This window comes from Leiobunum rupestre, chromosome 3 (assembly GCF_980474605.1).
Source record: "Leiobunum rupestre chromosome 3, qqLeiRupe1.1.hap1, whole genome shotgun sequence".
Lineage (NCBI taxonomy): Eukaryota > Metazoa > Arthropoda > Arachnida > Opiliones > Sclerosomatidae > Leiobunum > Leiobunum rupestre.
Window position 1 is genome coordinate 28933252 of NC_143386.1, and position 19003 is coordinate 28952254.

The 19003-nt window shown below is 35.0% G+C and overlaps 2 protein-coding genes across 4 annotated transcripts in view; one reads left to right on the forward strand and one right to left on the reverse strand.

The window, feature by feature from the left end:
• Nucleotides 1-19003, reverse strand: part of LOC149951381 (uncharacterized) — a 212112-nt gene that overhangs the window by 145685 nt on the left and 47424 nt on the right. For all 3 annotated transcript variants that reach the window (XM_090168025.1, XM_090168028.1, XM_090168027.1), the window contains exon 2: nucleotides 11479-11597. The gene's annotated coding sequence lies outside the window, so the exon portion shown is untranslated. The remainder of the gene's footprint in view (nucleotides 1-11478; nucleotides 11598-19003) is intronic.
• LOC149951382 (uncharacterized) overlaps nucleotides 1-19003 on the forward strand; it is a 435419-nt gene that overhangs the window by 108202 nt on the left and 308214 nt on the right. The gene's annotated exons all lie outside the window — the stretch shown is intronic.

The following is a 19003-nucleotide window of genomic DNA, read 5'->3' on the forward strand; positions in this document are numbered from 1 at the left end:
CGACGAGCGAAAAGAGATGAGCGACAATTTGGTCTCTCAAAAACGACGAGCGAAAAGTGAGAGCGACAATTTGGTCTCTCAAAAACGACGAGGGAAAAGAGAGAGCGACAATTTGGTCTCTCAAAAACGACGAGCGAAAAGAGAGAGCGACAATTTGGTCTCTCAAAAACGACGAGCGAAAAGAGAGAGCGACAATTTGGTCTCTCAAAAACGACGAGCGAAAAGAGATGAGCGACAATTTTGTCTCTCAAAAACGACGAGCGAAAAGAGAGGAGCGACAATTTGGTCTCTCAAAAATGACGAGCGAAAAGAGTGGAGCGACAATTTAGTCTCTCAAAAACGACGAGCGAAAAGAGAGGAGCGACAATTTGGTCTCTCAAAAACGACGAGCGAAAAGAGAGAGCGACAATTTGGTCTCTCAAAAACGACGAGCGAAAAGAGAGGAGCGACAATTTGGTCTCTCAAAAACGACGAGCGAAAAGAGAGGAGCGACAATTTGGTCTCTCAAAAACGACGAGGGAAAAGAGAGAGCGACAATTTGGTCTCTCAAAAACGACGAGCGAAAAGAGAGAGCGACAATTTGGTCTCTCAAAAACGACGAGCGAAAAGAGAGAGCGACAATTTGGTCTCTCAAAAACGACGAGCGAAAAGAGATGAGCGACAATTTTGTCTCTCAAAAACGACGAGCGAAAAGAGATGAGCGACAATTTGGTCTCTCAAAAATGACGAGCGAAAAGAGAGGAGCGACAATTTGGTCTCTCAAAAATGACGAGCGAAAAGAGAGGAGCGACAATTTGGTCTCTCAAAAACGACGAGCGAAAAGAGATGAGCGACAATTTTGTCTCTCAAAAACGACGAGCGAAAAGTGGAAATTCGGTATCTCAAAAACGACGAGCGAAAAGTGGAAATTCGGTATCTCAAAAACGACGAGCGAAAAGTGGAAATTCGGTATCTCAAAAACGACGAGCGAAAAGAGAGGAGCGCCAAATTTTCCTCCGTAAAAAAGCGATCGCGAGGTGAGCCGTTCTTTACCGAAACTGCCCACCAGTGCAATCCAGGCGATTAATAAGTTCCTTCGGGATATTTACTATCTATAATTATTTTTAATGGGAATATAATAAAAAAATATTTTAAAAACATCCATTAAAATTTGGTAAAATCGCTTTGATATCTTTTCTCGCGTGGCTCTTAAAAGCGTAAAAAAAATAAGAATAATATCTCATTTGAGTATTTATTGCTCCACGACGAAGCGCTGGTTGGTTACAAGTCTGCTCATAAATTGAATCGTGACTGCGCGGCTAGAGCCCCGGGGAACTAATTAAATGTTTAAGATACGTCAACATCTCAGGGCTTCGAGGTGTTTTCTTCTCATAGAGGTGCACACCTGATATTTCTTACATTTTTTTTATTTATTACCTTAGATATAAAACCCTTTGCAGGATTTAATGGAAAGAAGGAATACGTTTTCATGAAGTCCACTTTCAGCCTTGACACGGGCTTAGCCCAGGCCCGTACATGGGGGGGGGGGGGGGAGGGGGCGCCGGGGGGTGCTCGGGGCCCCCAAATTTATGCATGAGCATCCCCAACCCGACCGACTCAAAAATAATATATTGCTTAACTACCAACTAATATCATATAACATCGGTTACCTGTCAGGGTTCGTACAAAATTTCTGGAATTAAATTCCCTGACATTTCCAAGTTTTCCCTGACCAAATTGCCGAATTTCCCTGATCATTTTTGTAGAATACATTTATGTTTTGAGGTAAAATCTAGAAAAATGTTAATTAAGTATTTTTAATACATCTTTCAAAAATTTATTTGCCGGATTTGTTTTTGGGGTCATTTTAAAATTCCCTTACTTTTTGGACCATTTTAAATTTCCCTGATTATTCCCTGACCATTGGGAATCATTTTCAAATTCCCTGACTTTTCCAGGTTTTCCATTTATTCCACGTCGTGTACGAACCCTGCCTGTATTATTAAGTCGAAATTCATAATTTCGGTAATTTACTAATTTCAGGAGTGGGAGTTACAAATGACAATTTTTAGTATCAAGGCACCCCCCAAAAAAAAATTTAGTGCCCCCGAGTTTTGGCGGCTGGTTACGGGCCGGGTTTAGCCCCAAAACCAAAAACCATGGTTTAGAATTTTTATACTAACAAAACACGAATTTAATTACTAGACGTTTTGGTAATTTTGTAGAATATATTTCAGAATTTGCAATTTTAAAAAAAAGTTTTCATTGTTTTGATGGATTTGTTGTGTTTTTCAGGATGTTCGTTTTTTTAATAAATATACGTTTTCATAAATTTGTCAAATGTTTCAGGAAAAAACATTTTACATTGCCATATACGTTGAATATAGTATTTAAATATATATTTTTACTTTTTTTTAAAAATCTTACACCTCATTTAGGGGTATTTGTTGATTTTTTCAGGAGTTATCGATTTTTTTTGTAAAAAATCATAGTCATGATTCTTGGTTCTAAAAAAATATCGTAGTCTTTTTGATTGATTTGTGCACTTTGTTTCAGGATTTCTTGATTTTTAAAAATTTTTATCAACTTGTTTAGTGGATTTGTGCATTTTTCTCAGGATATTTTCAAATTTTTAGACATTTTTGGTGTTTTTCAGGATTTATATTATAATCATATAGACTTTTTGATGGATAAATGGATTTCTTTCAGGTTTTTTATTTGTATATGCTAAATAAGTTTTGGGGGATTTGTGGAATTTTTTTCTCTAAGATTTGCGAATTCGATCAAAACATTTTGGGATAGGAGCCCGTTATATTCCCACATGGGCTTTCTAAAAAGGTTATGTCTATTTACTCTCGACTTTAGGTGGTAAAGAGTTTGCCCTAAGGTAGGAGACTATTAAGGACTGAGTTCCGAGGATAAATCACCTTGACAACACTATTTAACATTGGATTTTGGGAGTAAACTTACCACTGCAAATCCTCAAATAGCTTGCAAGGAAGCAAACGTTTAGAGGTTCAGTTTTAATGCTATTTATTTATAATAGGTGGTGCCAATTTAAATTATTTGAGGGTAAAGAAATAAATACTGATTTTTCACAAAAACCCAACTCTAAACACTGCTTTATGAACGAAGGTTCCACTCGGGAAACAATTTGCATAAAATCCAACGCGAAAATAATTTTAAATACTATACTAATATGGCATAAAACCCCGAAATACCCAATCGTAGTACAAAATGGCCTAAAAACAAAAATAAATATATTTAAATAATTAGCGCTAAGCCTTGGTCACAAAAACCTGCCTTTTTTTCAAAATTTTGTAAAATTTTAGTTTTTATCATAAAAATGATGTGTACGAAACTAAGTATATTTAAACAATTAGCGCTAAGCCTTGGTCACAAAAACCTGCCTTTTTTAAAAAATTTGTAAAATTTTAGTTTTTTTATCATAAAAATGATGTGTACAAAAATAAATATATTTAAATAATTAGCGCTAAGCCTTGGTCACAAAAACCTGCCTTTTTCAAAATTTTGTAAAATTTTAGTTTTTTTATCATAAAAATGATGTGTACAAAAATAAATATATTTAAATAATTAGCGCTAAGCCTTGGTCACAAAAACCTGCCTTTTTCAAAATTTTGTAAAATTTTAGTTTTTTTATCATAAAAATGATGTGTACAAAAATAAATATATTTAAATAATTAGCGCTAAGCCTTGGTCACAAAAACCTGCCTTTTTTCAAAATTTTGTAAAATTTTAGTTTTTATCATAAAAATGATGTCTACGAAAATGTATATTTAAATAATTAGCGCTAAGCCTTGGTCACAAAAACCTGCCTCTTTTTCAAAATTTGGAAAACATTTTAGCTTACTGTCATAAAAATGATGTGTACGAAAATAAGTATATTTAAATAATTAGCGCTAAGCCTTGGTCACAAAAACCTGCCTTTTTTTAAAAATTTAGTATTCTCTACACGGTTTGCGACTCGTGTTTTCCGAAAACACTTTCGCTCACGCGAAAAGGGTTTAAATGTTTTTCTACCCTTTCGTTGTTTCCACTCCCACCACCAGAGCGCATCCCACGCGCGCATCCGAACGCCGTCAGGTGGAATCGAACGAGAGGAGTTGACCCGAAGGTCGCGACATAAAAGCTAAAACTGAATTTAATTACAATTTTATTCGAGTTAAGAGCCGCGGCTTGACGACGTGGAAGGAGTTTTAGTAAAGCGGGTGATTCGCCCTTTGGGCCCAAATGGAAGCTTAAAAAACCAGCCAAAACCGTGCCACCCTTTCATCCGCCGCCGCAACTTGGCCAACGAAAGAGGCTCAAGAGCAGTTTCCATGGCAACATCCGAATTGTTTGTTTAAGCTTAAGACTCTTCTGTGGATACGTCCCGGCTTCATCCGCCCCTTCGCTGAATTAACATCGAACTCTTCATTTCATCCTACTTACAAGGAGACAACCCGAGGTGTAACGCACCGATTTGGTTCAAACTCGGGGGTTTGGTAGACCTTCGTGTAACTTGGAAAAATCTATAGGCAACCGTTTTGCCATGGCAATAAAAAATGTTTTTGACAACACAAAATGGAAATTTTCCCATTAAAAATAACAGGGGAATCTGACCAATTTTAAGCGACAACTGTTGAAAAAAGAGCTACTTGACATCGAGTCGACACTTCCTTTAAGGATAGCGAAGCGATTTGTATAATGATGTAGAAAAATTGCGGTAAATACTTAAACCAGGATTTTGTTGACTCTGCGATTATAGAATCTACGAGCATGTATGGTGCAAATCGATCCCAATTTAATGGCGGATGAGGCGAAATATGTTAAACAGCGAAAAGATATTGCTAGAGTTAAAATTGAAGAACACGACTGATACTTCGTGGAATTAAAATTTTATTTTATTAAAATCTTTTCATTTTAAAAATTGTTTCAATATGTACAACAGAACGTCCGCTTGACAATGAGTCTCAAACTCGAAAGCTCGTGATTTTCATAAAATAAAATTTTAATAATACTATCAATTTGAGCTTTATTATAACTAACCACGGTCTATCAAATTTAACATCTATGATATATATCTACACGAAGGTTTTAAGCAATTGAAATTAATAGTTGATTTTATAAAATGTCTTTACGCTTGCCCAACTAGTTGAAATGTTGCTTTGGAATAGAATTATTAAATTAATTAAAATTACTTGTCAATTAAATTAATTAAAATTATTGGTCAATTAAATTAATTAAAATTATTGGTCAATTAAATTAATTAAAATTACTTTTCAATTAAATTAATTAAAATTACTTTTCAATTAAATTAATTAAAATTACTTTTCAATTAAATTAATTAAAATTACTTTTCAATTAAATTAATTAAAATTACTTTTCAATTAAATTAATTAAAATTACTTTTCAATTAAATTAATTAAAATTACTTTTCAATTAAATTAATTAAAATTACTTTTCAATTAAATTAATTTAAATTACTTGTCAATTAAATTAATTTAAATTACTTGTCAATTAAATTAATTAAAATAGCAGACGACATTTGGATTCAACTTATAGTTGATAGACAGTTTCAGCAATTCGTGAAAATGACGTAAAAGCAAACTTATAATGTGCTTACGTCATTTTATAAGTTGCATGCACGATTTACGAACTTTGGTTGAAACCTAGGACAAACAAAGAACGCAACCGGTCAAAAGTCGTTCATTTTCTTGTGTACCGTTTTCATTGGCTAAACCGCTTTAGCACCTGCTGCCGTCGGAAGGGGAAAATTCGGAAATTGTCTTCCCCCTGCCAGTAAAATGTATAGCTCAACCAATAGTTGATTTTATAAAATGCCTTTACGCTTGCCCAACTAGTTGAAATGTTGCCCTGGAATAGTTCAGCCAATGCCTAAGAATGAGTTCATAAGCTCTTTAGTGGGGGAGAGAACGGATCCACAGCTGAAGCGGGGAGGCAACATTTCAACAAGATGGCCAAGGTTATTTTATTAAAAGAACTATTACAGACTAATGATAACCCTAAACTAGATTATATTTCCAAAGAACATATCTACACGAAGGTTTTAAGCAATAGAAAGTAGTTATAGACTTACCATAACACCAAAACTAGATTATATTTCCAAAGAACATATCTACACGAAGGTTTTAAGCAATGGAAAGTAGTTATAGACTTACGATAACACCAAAACTAGATTATATTTCCAAAGAACATATCTACACGAAAGTTTTAAGCAATGGAAAGTAGTTATAGACTTATGATAACAGCAAACTAGAGTAATACAGAAATCGAGATCAACAGACGAAAAGCTCTTCCGGCGACGAGCAAATTTTTGCTCTAACAGCATAAATCCCCCTTCACTTAAAGAGATTTTCCATTGGCACTACCATTGAGTGCATTCGAGGGTTGAGGTAAGGATACACTCGCGTGCCTACTCTGGAGTACCCCAGGACAGTTCCGAAAACAACAAAACCCGGAAACTAATGTCAAGAGACAAAAGAATACCGCCCAAACAAATCATCATTATTAGAGTATCCCCGTATTCGCGACGATACGAAAAAGATTGTTATTTTGGGAACACAAATCAGAAATGTCATTTCCTCATTTGTATCAAAGCAAATATTTTTCTTTCAGTATTAGTAATTTAAATTTAGTATAAAATTTTTTTTCACTAAGACCTTTATAAAAAAATTCTATAACCTTTCAAAAGGTCTAAGGATTATTTAATCCTAAAGAAAAAATCTCGAAATTTTTAAGTTTCCAATGACGATAGAAAAATTACCCAAAATTCTATAGATTTTCTAAACATTTTGGGTAATTTTTTCCACAGGATTCCGATTACATTTCTATAGAATTTCCAAAGAAAAATGACCCAGATTTCTATATATTCTATATACATTTTTGTCATTTTTTCTATAGGATAAAAATTATCCTGAAAAAATTAACAACATTTTTTATAACTTTCTAAAACATTTACTTTTTTTTTTATTGGATGGTTTTTACAACAACTGTACAGTATTTCTAAAGGAAAATAGCCGAAATTTCCAAAGATTTCATAGACATTGAGTATTTTTCTATAGAATTCCTATTTCAGTTTTTTAAAATTTCTAAAGAAAATAGCCAAAATTATTCTACATTCTATAGACATTTTTTCGTCATTGAAATACATTGAACCATTTAAATCAGCGATTATCAAAACACATTTAATTGGAATTCCGATTTAAATTAGCCCACGATTAAAAATATACAAACATTTATGGAAAAACGATCGATTGTTTCTACAACACACTGTATACATTTTTGTTCATTGTCTTAGAAGACCTTACAGCGAATCTAATCAGGGAGTACAGAACGGGAGATGAAAAGAGGGGTTTTTTTTTGGTCCTGCTGCAATGAGCTACACTTCAGCCGGCGCCTCTGCAAAATACGGGACACCTAGACTATTTAACGCCATCTATTATCAGCGGCCATGCCGTTTTTGTTGAGAAATTCAAATTTTACACTCACGTGGTGAAAATAAGCATGGACCATTGTTACATAAATCGACTCAAAAGTCAAAAGAAAAAAAAATGTAATTATTTTAACAGATCTTATAATTATTTTATATCATTTTATACAATTTATTTTTCTATTTTAGGGAATGTGTTTAAAAAGGCCTTGTTAAAGGCAAAAATGGGAAATATATTAGCCAATCATTGCAAAGGCTTAAGGTTTGAAATATGATACAAAATTATATTTACGTTGATTTAGTACTAGTTGTATTATATCCTAAAAATGATACGCTTTACTCAAGAAACTTGGAATATTGCCGGTCGTAAGGTAATTTAAATATTTACAATTAGGATCTACGTTATCTAATGAAAGACGGCAGCATCCACTTAATCCATAAACAACAAAGCCACACAAATTAGGTAGATGGCGCAAAAAGCCGTACCTTGTCCCGTATTTTGCCAACCTTCCACCCCCTTTCAACCCACCCCACCTCGATTCTCTGGCTTCTTGGTTGAAAACCCTAAAAGATCTATCAAAACGACTCCCGTTCTGTACTCCCTGATCTAATCAAGGTTACAGACGATGAGAAAATATAGAAAATATAGTCCTTCCAGTCATCTGTGTATGTTTTGGCAATCAACCTAGCGTTCGGTACCATTATTAAACGATTATGGGCTTTAGTTGCTGATAACTGCAAACAGAAGTATATAAAATACCTCTTACGCGATAAGTATCCATCCCCCTATACTGCAAATGGTATTCCTTCGCAGACTCAGACTAAGTTTTGAAATGATTTGAAAGAAAATGTAATTTACTAATTTAAGCAAAAAAAGACCTGGGACTGGACTGCAGCTTATAGTTTCATTGTTACGCTGTTATACTGACGTCCCGCCCCATTTCCGATTCCATCTTGATTTGAGGTCTACGGCGCCATCTCTTGAAAATAATACGAAACCTTATTCATAAATAAAATATTAATTATATTTCATAATATTAATGTATAGGATATTAATTATATTTCACAATATTAATGAATAAAATATTAATTATATTTCCCAATATTAATGAATAAAATATTAATTATATTTCCCAATATTATTGTATAGAATATTAATTATATTTCCCAATATTAATGTATAGAATATTAATTATATTTCCCAATATTAATGTATAGAATATTAATTATATTTCCCAATATTAATGTATAGAATATTAATTATATTTTCCCAATATTAATGTATAGAATATTAATTATATTTTCCCAATATTAATGTATAGAATATTAATTATATTTTCCCAATATTAATGTATAGAATATTAATTATATTTTCCCAATATTAATGTATAGAATATTAATTATATTTTCCCAATATTAATGTATAGAATATTAATTATATTTTCCCAATATTAATGTATAGAATATTAATTATATTTCACAATATTAATGTATAGAATATTAATTATATTTCACAATATTAATGTATAGAATATAAATTATATTTCACAATATTAATGTATTGAATATTAATTATATTTCACAATATTAATGTATTGAATATTAATTATATTTCATATTCACCTTTCATTGTTAGGCCTTAATTGGATTCTTCTCTCACAATATTTTTACTATATACTTCTTAAAACTATTGGTTCCTCTTTCAGTTAGAGTCGCGATAAATAAAAATATTGTCACTGAAAACTAGTTCTATTTTACACTCCTTGCACATTTCCTTGCTGCTTGGTTTTGCGCTTGTTGCAACCTACTTCCAGGGGCTAGTATGCCACACTTTTAAGCTCTCTGGCGCTCTTTTCACTCATCGTAGGCAAATGGGGCAAAAACAGGCATACTTCTCAACTCACCCCCTACAACTCCTTACAATTTTTACATCACCTTTTGAAACACCCTGTATAAACATATACTTTTATTTTATATTTTTATTCGTATTATATTGAACTAGATAACTATAATCTGCAGTTGATTAAAAATGGATTTATCTGATTTTGTTACAGTTGGAAAAATTTAGGTGTTGTCAAGCAAAATAGCTGCTAGCGAATATTTGAAATTTCAAAATCCCCTTAAACAATGTTCCTTTCTGCATAAATGCATAATTCGCGAGCTTACAGAGCGTCCTAATTTCATTAGAGCGAAGGTTTAATTATAAATTAGATCGTAATACGAGCCCCGTGAGTCCAGCCGGAGCTAAAGAGAAGTTAAAGGTTCGGCGTAGCTTCCGAAGTCGACGTATCGCATCTACTGATACGTCGACTGGCTAAAGGTCGCGAAGATCGCTAGAGGACATCGAGGGACATCTAATTTTAAGTAATTTAATTTTGGATGTCGCAATATATTAGAATTCAAGATGTCGCTTTAATTATTGGATATCAATGGTTTATCTATCGTGACATTTAAAAGTGCTCTTGGTAGCGTGACTTCCACGAAATGTGACAACGTAATATGGTGTATTGGGATTAAAAAAAATTTACCTGCCTGGAAAATTAGGGAAACTTTACCGGCCTGGAAAATTAGGAAAACTTTACCGGCCTGGAAAGTTATAAAAAACTTTACCGGCCTGGAAAATTATAGAAAACTTTACCGGCCTGGAAAATTATACAAAACTTTACCGGCCTCTAAAACTAGGAAACCTTTACCGGCCTTGAAAATTATAGAAAACTTTACCGGCCTCAAAAATTAGGAAACCTTTACCAGCCTGGAAAATTATAGAAAACTTTACCGGCCTCGAAAATTAGGAAACCTTTACCGGCCTTGAAAATTATAGAAAACTTTACCGGCCTCAAAAATTAGGAAACCTTTACCAGCCTGGAAAATTATAGAAAACTTTACCGGCCTCGAAAATTAGGAAACCTTTACCGGCCTTGAAAATTATAGAAAACTTTACCGGCCTCAAAAATTAGGAAACCTTTACCAGCCTGGAAAATTATAGAAAACTTTACCGGCCTCGAAAATTAGGAAACCTTTACCAGCCTGGAAAATTATAGAAAACTTTACCGGCCTCGAAAATCAGGCAAACTTTACCGGCCTCGAAAATCAGGCAAACTTTACCGGCCTCGAAAATCAGGCAAACTTTACCGGCCTCGAAAATCAGGCAAACTTTATCGGCCTCGAAAATTAGGAAAACTTTACCGGCCTCGAAAATTAGGAAAACTTTACCGGCCTCGAAAATTAGGAAAACTTTACCGGCCTCGAAAATCAGGCAAACTTTACCGGCCTCGAAAATCAGGCAAACTTTACCGGCCTCGAAAATCAGGCAAACTTTATCGGCCTCGAAAATTAGGAAACCTTTACCGGCCTTGAAAATTATAGAAAACTTTACCGGCCTCAAAAATTAGGAAACCTTTACCAGCCTGGAAAATTATAGAAAACTTTACCGGCCTCGAAAATTAGGAAACCTTTACCGGCCTTGAAAATTATAGAAAACTTTACCGGCCTCAAAAATTAGGAAACCTTTACCAGCCTGGAAAATTATAGAAAACTTTACCGGCCTCGAAAATTAGGAAACCTTTACCAGCCTGGAAAATTATAGAAAACTTTACCGGCCTCGAAAATCAGGCAAACTTTACCGGCCTCGAAAATCAGGCAAACTTTACCGGCCTCGAAAATCAGGCAAACTTTACCGGCCTCGAAAATCAGGCAAACTTTATCGGCCTCGAAAATTAGGAAAACTTTACCGGCCTCGAAAATTAGGAAAACTTTACCGGCCTCGAAAATTAGGAAAACTTTACCGGCCTCGAAAATCAGGCAAACTTTACCGGCCTCGAAAATCAGGCAAACTTTACCGGCCTCGAAAATCAGGCAAACTTTATCGGCCTCGAAAATTAGGAAAACTTTACCGGCCTCGAAAATTAGGAAAACTTTACCGGCCTCGAAAATTAGGAAAACTTTACCGGCCTGGAAAAATTGCTCAGTGATCGGACTCGTGTCGTATGGTCCTTCTGCGAAATTCGATGATATCACTTCATCCCAAAAAAAATGAGAGTACTCACAATCTGGTAGCAGCCATTTTTACTGATCCTAAGAAGTTGATTGTTCAGAGAGGTTCTTCGTAGCAAATAATCACAGTTCACGGATCCAAGGTCTCAGCGATACACCGCTCATCTTCCTCCTGGAAACACACACAACGACTAGTTTAGTCACGAGTGGTGCAATTATCACGGGCTGTCTAAACCCGATTAGTTCTTTTCATAAAATAACCTTGGCCATCTTGTTGAAATGTTGCCTCCCCGCTTCAGCTGTGGATCCGTTTTCTCTCCCACTAAAGAGCTTATCAACTCATTCTTAGGCATTCGCTGAACTATTCCAGGGCAACATTTCAACTAGTTGGGCAAACGTAAAGACATTTTATAAAATCAACTATTAATTCCCAATGCATTGTACCAGAAGCGTATAAGCTAGATAACTTACGAGACTAGTTACATTATTCAGGGTTACCCTAATATTTTCAGATTCAAATTACCCGTTTCCCTGACCATTTTATGTCAAAATTACACAATTTTATTTTTATATTTTTATCGTAAGTTAATGAATTTACAAATGTAACTGTTCGAGTTATGTTTTATCGCAACGTTGGAATTAAAACCCTGTGAATGCTTATGAAATTTCTCTGTCGCCAGATGGGTTAAAGTATTCCCTCGGTATCACCCATTGAATTGGAAATACTACTGCTAGAATTACAATTACGATTTCGGTTGCCATGGTTACGCGGGACCTGTTCTAATAAGACTGTACGAAATTTATCTGTATAAATAGGCGGTAGCGCCATCTATATTTTGTAAAATTATATGGCTAAAATAAATAATTATTAGCTAACTCACCGTAACTTGAGTTAAAAAGGATCGTGTTGACAGAATAAAATTATTTTTAAACAACTTCAAAGGTTTGTTTGTTACGAGAAATCATTCAATATCAGATTCGCGAAAAAAATAAATTGCAATATAGTTGCCACCACTAGAGACAGATGCCGCCACGGTAGAACGATAAAGTTGATAAAGTCTCCTTATTGAACGAAATTGGTCCCGCGCCAGCCAGATTTAGTTGTACCTCTATTTATTCTAAACTCAATGGTATCACCCTGTATTGTTATAGTATCGCAAATAGTCTCTAATCAGAGGCAAGTAAGATCCTGCTCGCTTTAAAACCTTATTATTAATTCATACCTCGGCTGTCAAATGATCAAATTAAAATAACAGTTGTTAGAAGTGTTGAATTGCGAAATCGCTTCACCCTGGTTCGCTTATAGCCAAGGCTTAACGTCATTTCAAATTATGAACAGAATTTTGAAAATACTAAAATGTATCCCAAAACAATTAGTTAATCTTGTTTACTATACATACAGTAATATTATTTGACATTATTTAGAATTTTATCCCCATTATTTTTGAAAATACGAGCAATTTTACTTCCCCGCCTTGTCGTTTTGAAAGCGATTCTAGTGATCCGACTTGGACGAGTTGCTTCCCGAACCAACACGAAGCGATTTCTCACGTTGGTTTTAAAAACCAGTTATCTAAACGAAGCGAATTTAGGGGTAAGTGTAAACGTGGCTTAAATGGTGCCATACGGATCGAGAACGATCTGGTTAACGCGTGCCTTAAAACGGCAGTTTTTATCAAATGCTTTTCCCACGTAGTAGTTTACTTAACCAAAGAATTTTATCTAGTGCATGGAATGGAGTAAAACTAACCAGAAATACGTGGTCAGAGGTCAACGAGCTGGGGCTAACGCTGTGAGCCCGAGCTCAATTTGAGACCGAGCTCAGGTATTTTTAAACATTGTGAGCCTGAGATGAGACCGATATGTTTTCACGTTAAAGCCGAGCTTGAGCTGAGGTATTGTGGATCGAATATTGTAACTAGTGAACCCGAGCTCAATTTGAGACCGAGCTCAGATATTTTAAATAGATATTGTAAGCCTGAGACGAGACCAATAAGTTTTCACGTTAAAACCGAGCCCGAGCTAAGGTATTGTAGACCGAATATTGTAACTAGTGAGCCCGAGTTTGAGCCTCTGTTAAAATACAAATTACTTCGAGCTCCAGCTTGAACCCATTTCATGATTCACATTATTGGAGCTCGAGCGCGAGCCCGTATTAAAAATTAACGTTCTAAGAACTCAACCTTGAGCTCGACATAGTACTTGAGCCTGAGCTCGAGACTCATTTTGGTAGTTTTCATATCTGAGGTGAGCCCGAACTCAACTCATAATTACGATTGAGCCCGAGCCCGAGACCGATTTGAATACTGTTTTCGTATCTGAGGATTAGCTCTATTTCCTTCCAATTCGCGATATTGTTTAGCCTTAAGCCCAAGTTCGAAATTTATTTTGAAAAAAAAAAAGGGTTAGAAGCTAGCGCGGCCTAGCGCCGTCTGGAATCCCGGGCTCAGGGCTACTTGACCGCCTCCGACTGTGTTCCAGGTGTGCCAGTGATGCCGGAATGGAGGTCAAAAACACTAATTGGGCTATTTGATAAATAAATTGTGCGACGAAAAATTGGGTTGAGCAACTTGAGCAATTCTAGAGTTCAGAGCTGTCGAAAGGGATTAATTATATCATGTTGAGCAGAGCTACAATATAGTGAGACCGAGCTCGAGGCCACCTTCTTATTTGTAAGTATCTATAGTGAGCCTGAGCCCGAGATAACATGTCATGTTATTGTTGCGAGCGCGAGCCCGAGACCACGCGTCGATTTGTAAATATAGTAAGCGCGAGCCCGAGACCACGCGTCGATTTGTAAATATAGTGAGCGCGAGCCCGTGACTGCCCGTCTATTTATAACTACAGTGAGTCCGAGCCCGAGACGGTTTGTCGGTTTTAAATCTACCAAGCTTGAGACCTCACATCGGCGGGGAAATTTAGATAGCGAGCTCGAGCCCGAGACCCGGCCAATCATTGGAGAGACCAAGGTGAGCCCGAGACCAACCGTAAGCTCATATACGAATTCGGTGAGCTGAGCTCGAGCCCAGCTCTTGGCTGTGATTGTTTTAAGGAAATAAATGTTTTTACTCTCTGTCACCTAGGAGCAACAAACACAAGGAGAACGCAGCTAGCATTTAAACACGCTAACGCACGGTTGTTAGCGCTATGCGAGTACACGAACATCATCAAACTTGACCTTGAATAAGTAATTGGAGAATACTCGTCGATTACAGAGTACCAAAAAATTGCATATTCGGGTACCCGATTACTCGAATAAGCTGCTCTCTAAACTCGTCGAGTATTAGTTTTTTCTATCCACGTTGCTTCAAAGTTCAAAGAGGGGGTTTTACAACTTTTTTTGGGGCAATAAACGGTACCTAAAAAGTTGTGGAAACTGTGGTTCATTTAAATTAAAAGAATATTTTTCAGCATTGAAAGTTACTTTATACTCCTTTTAAATCTAATTTCATAATTACTTAAATAAAACCAGCTCCTAATCAAGTACTCGATAACCCGACTCGTTTAAAATATTACTCGATGTTTTTTTTAATTACTCGACTCGAATAATGGAAATTTTCCCCTTAATCAAGTACTCGATTACTCGACTCGAATACTCGATGAAAAAGAATTTGGTACTCGATACCCGACTCGATTGCCTGAAACCACTACTCGCACAGCCCTAACGGTTGTGTGAAAATTTCATTGGATGAACCTTTACCCTGCACGTTTTACGGGCGGGGGGAAGAAAATTTTCGAAATTTCCCCTTCCGACGGCAGCAGGCGATAATGCGTCTAGCCAATGAAAAATGTACGCAAGAAAATCTACGACTTTTGACGGGTTGCGTTCTCCTTGTGTGGGTGTTGTGTTTGTTGCTCCTAGTCTGTCACTGAGGAGCTGGCGTCGCAAAGGGGAAGAAAGGGATGTAGACACGCCATTGCTCTAGAGTATTTGTTCATATCTCCCTTAGCGTAGCTATATATGATCTCTGTTTTACACCAGCGCTAAATATACACATGTATAGCCTTGGTGGATACTTCCCTTTGATTATACTAAAGTATAAACGCGGGAAAAGACAGCCGTCGGAGACAGAAAGTAAAACTAATTATACGAAGTAAGGAAGTTATGGTCACGATTACAGACGAGTCAAATGACCTTGAATGACAATCACTCCGGGGTTAAGTGAAAAAATAAAATCAAATAAATTAGATACACTACGGCCATTAGACTCGATTCGGTCCGACTATTTTTAAGTAATGAAATCCGATTGGTAAGGAATAGTTTTTGAGATATTAGATATTGGAAAATTGACCGCTGAAATAGGAAAGTAAATATCTCTATGAAATATTATACGATTTTATCGCAACAAATAATTTTAGAAATTTTGTGCATTTGACCCTTGACCTCTTGAATGAATGTTAAAATATTTGACCTTTGCTCGTAACCTAGGTTCTATTTTATTTATTTTAATTATTTATTTCCAATTCCCTGGATGAATTTCAGTAGAAAATGCTAAAATCCCAATATAATATTTTTAGTTCTCGAGAAATATAATAATTTATTGGACCCAATACCAATAAAAAATATCCAATTTTCCGTTATTTGTCAAAAATGAACTTAAAATTTAAGATCAGAACTTTTTCAATAATTGGCCAATTTTATTGTGACGAAGCTCATATTAAATCTATTTTCTTGTATTTTCAGATTGAATTTCAGAAAACTAATTTTTCTTAACCCTTAACCTTTAAAATTCAGTTTAAAATGTTTCAACTCTGACCTTTAAAGTCTGACCTTCGAACTCAAAAATATATCCACCCTTGTTTTTGATTTCCCTGAATGTTTTTAACTATGAAATTCTAAAATGGCAGTTTTATAATTTAAATTCTAGATGATAAAAATATTTTGTAGTGAAACTCTTATTAAAACAGTTTTTATTTTTAGATATTTAACGAAAAAGCGAGTTTTTATTGGTATGGGTATTAACATTTCTCGGGAACTAAAAATATTACATTGGCATTTTATAATGAAATACATCCAGATAATTCGAAATGAAATAAAAAGAATCTAGGTTAAGAGCAAAGGTCAAAATCTTTAACCTACATTAAAGAAGTCAAGGATCAAATGTACAAAACTTCAAAAACTATTTATGGAATGTGCAGGACGAGGTCTTTCAATCAAGGTTTGATTCATTAAAATCAGATAATTTTTTTAAGATATTTACTTGCCTATTTCAAGGGTCAAGGCCATTTTGGCGATTTTAAAAAAAATGTTAATATCTAATATCTCAAAAAGTGACCAAAACTATTCATCGGATGCCATACATATTTTGAAAATCGGCTTTGCGCAAAAAGAAAACTCCCAGAACGAATTTTGGAAGAAATCTGAACATATAGGGTTGATAACCTGTGACCATTTGCCGTGGAATGACCACTGATTTTGTTGAGGGGCAAAGAGATTATAGGAGTGCACGCTAAAAATAATCTCAAAATGCTCATTCTCTTTACGAAGAAATAAATAAATTCTATCTTCTCAGAACTCGCCTTACAGCGAAAAGATGTCATCGACATTACTAATCCAAACGCAATAAAATAGACAAGAGACCTAAGTCTTTCTTAATAACGATGGAATTGCAATTAAATTCTAAATGATGAGGTAGAAACCGTCCTAGAGCGACGCGTTCATATACGTTGCCAAATACCATTCATAATTTTTATTAATTAATTTACTTAATTAATAATACAAATGATCGGGGTAGGTACATTTGTTCGAATTTTAATCATCCGAACGGTGGAACAAATGTTCGAATTTCATTCGTCCGAGCCGCCGAAATAACTAATGTTTCAATTGTTTGAATTGGACAACTTGTTTGTTTCATTCGTTTGAATCAGTGGCATCACTTGTCCGAATTCTGGCTAGTGATGTAAAATACCCGGGTATTTATAACGCAGGGTAAATACCTTAGGTACTTACCCGGGTATATACCCAAAATACAAAAATATCCAGGTGTTTATAAACACCATTAATTTCTTTGTTAATTTTTTTTAATTTATTCAATTAAGAGTACGGTAATTGAAAAACCCACAAACACATCAACTTATGCTCACATTAAATTTAATTATTGTTTCTTACTTTTTTGAAAGTTTTACATAGTAACAATAACATATATGATATAACTAATAAATATCATTTATTCATTTTCTGGACGATCTCTGCTGCCCCTGCCTCTCCAAAGACTCCTCATCATGACTATTTTATTAGCAGACTTAACACTAACAGTAACGTGAGCAATTAAGGATTTTATTCATTTCATTTGGGCCATTAAAACATTTCCTGATATGCTTTGTCATTTTGTTGACATTAGAATGTTTGTATTCCTTACAGCAATATATATGAAAGCAACACCTTCATTTTATCTAGAAATAAAATACACCAAAATAAAACTGCATTTAAAAAAGGTAGTTTGCCCAAAAATGCCCTACCTAATAAGCCCAAACAAAGCAAAAGATGTTGACAAGGAGGATAACCGATAGTACCACTCCACCCGATACTAACTGACGCCCCAATCATAAAAACCCTAGTTTTGGGTACTAACCCGGGCATGGGGTAAATACCTATTTAAAAATACCCTACCCACTGGGTATTTACCCGACTTACATCACTAATTCTGGCGCTAAATTAGTATTTCGTATTGCTGTTTTTTTGTCCGGTTTTTTTTAGTGCAAGAATTAAAAATAAAAAACTACATTGTAAATATCGTTGTTTGTTAGTAAGTGGGAATTGCGTTGAATGTTGTGGATATTTTAGGTTAGGTTAGGTTAGGTTCACGTTAATGTTACTATTTTCTTATATTAACAATATTTTAAAAAAAACAACCAATTCCTAATGTTTGAAAAAACGGACAAACTATTAATCGATCAAATGAAATTCGCCAGTAAAGTTAACATAAATTGAACAAAAGTTGTGATAAATGTTTCGGGCAAATGAAATACGTTTTCGGACATACGATCCTGTTTTCCGGCATTCGGACAAATGATCATTCGGACATTTGTACCACCGTTCGGACGAATGAAATTCGAACAAATGTACCCAAATCAAATGATCAGGTACCAAATACTATTACGAAAATTTAATAATTTCCAATAAATGTCTACGATAAAATTAATTGTATCAGATTTTGAATTTGTCCTGCCATTTAAACTAATTGACCATCATACATGGACCGAAAACTTTGCATCGACTATTTAACCAATGGCGGATTAACCAATATACTGAATAGGCTAAAGCAAGTGGCGGCTCGATAGTGATGTCGCTAGCCTCGAAATCAAAAAGGCGGTACTTATAGGTACCCCTCGCGTTGATTGCATGGATCGTACATAAAATACAGCAAATATAAACAATATTTTTACATGAGATATATAATTTAGGTTAAAGTCCACTAAATAGAGTATAAGTTGTCTAACTATAATACTCTAAAATGGCTCTAACGACTTTATCGTTTCGCTATTTTGAATTTTAGCTTCCTTTGCTGTTAATAGATGGCACCACGTTCTCCAGTAAAGTCGCGGTTTTCGAAGAATCGGATAGATTCATGGCCATCT